We start from the raw sequence: 3,256 nt of genomic DNA on the forward strand, positions 1-3,256 counted from the left end.
AGGTTATAAGCAATTGATTAGCAATAGTAAAGCATTTTATAGAGAAAGAGAGAAAAAAAAATTGTAGTAGCATAATAATGAGCGTTGCCATTTGGTTAATATTTGGCCTACATGGTAACTATCTTTTCGATTTTTTTTTCTCTTTTTTTTTTATAAAAGAAGTGAAACACAAAGAAAAGATGTAAACGTCTAGCCTATGAGTTCGCAAATAATTAGGTGTGCCCAAAATTACATGCAGTTTCCGAAATGCAAATTTTATTATTCCTAGGGCGTAACGGAAGTATTGCTATGAGACAATTTATTATCTAATGAGTTATATAGGTATAAAAAGAATTTATTATCTTAACCTTCTTCTCAGAACACCCGATCTTAGATGACAAGCAAGGGAGTTTGCACGATTAATATGCGGCACTCATGATGATAACAACCTCAGGGTTAGTTGTACATAAAGACCGAGAGAGAGAGTAAAGGGTGAAGGAGGGAGAGGGAAGGAGAGGAGAGAAAATAAAGAAAAAAAAATAGTGTATATATATATGTATGTACGAGGGAACAGGAACAATTAAAGGCTAAATCTCAGGATAATTAGAACTTCCGTACACCTCACGAAGTTAATATTGTAGGATCTTGGCAGCAGAGCAAGGGAATAAGGTTAGTAAGGACGGACCTCCCGTTTCTTTTGATTGAATAAGATTATAAGGGAAAATGAGCGGGTTATCGTTATTCCAACTAAGGGAGAAGGGAATGAATGAAATACGGTGAAGGGTTATCGTAGGTGACCTACAAGGTGGAAAGAGAAAAAAAAGGACTTTCGGGTTTTTTTTTCTAGTGATTAAATTAAGACCTCGTCATCCTCGCCACTACTGTATTCCACCATATCGATGCACTCCGCCAGTAAGTAATTATATTTGAAATGGGTAGCCTTTAGTAAATAATTCCTCATATCCGCTCTGAAATCACTAGCGGGGTGCCTGTCCTCCAGGTAATTGAGCAGAAGTGAAACCAGAGAATAGGGATTCTGGTTCGAGAACATCGTATAGACGGTCTGTCGTTCTTGCAGGAAAAGTTCGGTATACTTTTTCACATACCGGGTACTGGTAGCCCCACTCAGGTAGCATTGCCCGTGCGTTTCACGATATTGCATAGCAAGGACCGGATTTTCGCTCAAGTGTCTGTGAGGTAGCGTTTGTCGGTAGTTAAATAGCACCACCGTAATCTGGTGGAAGTACCAGATTAACATGATCCGACTCGTCATGTATTTTTTGACGTTAGTATTGTGACCCTGCGATATTATAAGTTCTTGAGTGGTGTAGCAAAGGGCGTTATACTCATCCGTGTCTAGGGATACGAATTTGATGTCTCTGATCATTTCCTGTAGCTGCGGTCCCCTTGGCTTCCAAAGGTTGTAGAGGGATGTGACGTGGTTGTAAGTGTCCCGACCTTCTCGGTGGATCCGTTTGGCCTCAGCGTACGTTGTAATCACCGTATCGGCGCGTGGGTACGGTAAGTAGATGGGAATTCCCTGCAGTGCTAGAACGAGTTCCATGGATCCTTCTCCCTCTCGTTGGATTACGGGGTCGAATTTGGATTGCAGTTGATGGATCATCTCCCCGAAGAAGGTTGCATGGTCTGGCGATAGTTGTCTCACGTACCCTTCCATTGCCCACACCTTAAAGAAAATTCTGTATGATTATTGTATTCTCAATCCGTGGCGCTGATATGCCAACACATCTATTGCCGCCCCTTTTCGCACTGACTCTCGGCCAACCCAAAAGACCAAAATACACTCGGGACATTTAGTAGCGTCGTCCATCCGATGTATAGGTTGATAACATCGCATACATATTATGTCGGTGATTTGGGACCTTTGGATCAACGAGTGAGTGGAAGTAACACTCCAGGTTTGGTTTATGACTGTAGTCCTTGTTAGCCCAAAACCCTTGGCGCAAGTTTTACAGAGTTTCCCCCTTTCACTGACCGATGAAACGCCTGATTTGCAAACCAGATGATTTATCGGGTGCCATATGTCTCGTTCTAAAGTGGTTTTATAAGTGAACACATCAGAAAAAACTTGTTGAATCAAATTGGTTACTGCCATACGAAGCCGCGAGAACTTAGGTTGGGATTCGGGTATTTCTTGAAGGATTTCGTAAACGCTGTACATTGCGTCGTAATAGGGTCGCAGTTGTGGTGCCACTTCTATTGTGCTCATTCGGTGGCGTAAATCCCCCTTTTGGTTGCCTTCCGACGTATAAGCGGCAAGTATGGCTCGAGCAGAGCTGGTTGTGGTTACTTCGCGGGGGGAAGTTTGAGAGGAAGTGCAAGAGGATTCTGGCTGAGGGGGTAAAGATGAGATGCCCTTTTTAGTGGGCTTCCGTTTTAGGGACCGTTTTCGTGAAGATGACCCCGAAGGCGCTGGTGAAGAATATGGCTCCGAGGGTGTCGACGGTTGCCTTTTCCTAAGGGACATTTTTCGAGAAGGAGTCGAAGCTTCATTTTCTGGTATAGTATGAGGGGGTGCTTGGCCTCCCGAGGAGGACGTAGCGAGTGGAGATGAGGGAAGTTCTTCATCGGTTTCTTCTAAATTAGACATCTCTCCCCCTTGGTTTCTTGCTGCTAGTAGTGGGGAATCTGCCTGAATAGCGAGGGGAAGGTTCCGGGAGGGTCCCTTGCCGAGGGTAGGAAGAAGAGGGGTGGTAGAAAAAGATGTAGGAAGTGAGGAAACACGTTGCATTTCTTCCGGTAAATGAGTTGCTAATTGCGCGAGGTATTCCTCAAGTTCTTCTTCTGAACTAGTTTTGTCTTGCTGTGAGATCGGTCCGAGAACGTATTGAAGGTCAAAAGGGTCCATTATTCCTAAAACAATTAAACATGTAGCTCGTGAGCCGCCTGTCTCAAATAAGTGTAGTAAGTCTGTGGTGGTTCGACCCTTGTAGGTTCGGTGTCTTCTGTGTTTTCGGTTGTCGTGGGAGCAGTGGGTGGTGATTCCCGTGTTGCCTCCTCCTGGACGGTTTTCCTTGGTCCTAAGTGAATGAGCAAGTGGGTCATGGAACTCCACACTGCTCCTATTAAGTGAATGGACCACCCGTATATCGAATGAAGGGCGTAGCCGTGGATCACCGTATCAACGGCTAGTTTGACGAATCGAATGATTAACAGTAGCCCGATTATCCCGGCGCTAGCGGTCCCGAAGGTTAAAAACGACCCCCATATCCTTACCCAAGCTCCTTCTGCGATTTTTGTTAGAGCGTCTTCATCG

This window comes from Microplitis demolitor, chromosome 10 (genome assembly GCF_026212275.2).
Source record: "Microplitis demolitor isolate Queensland-Clemson2020A chromosome 10, iyMicDemo2.1a, whole genome shotgun sequence".
Taxonomy (NCBI): domain Eukaryota; kingdom Metazoa; phylum Arthropoda; class Insecta; order Hymenoptera; family Braconidae; genus Microplitis; species Microplitis demolitor.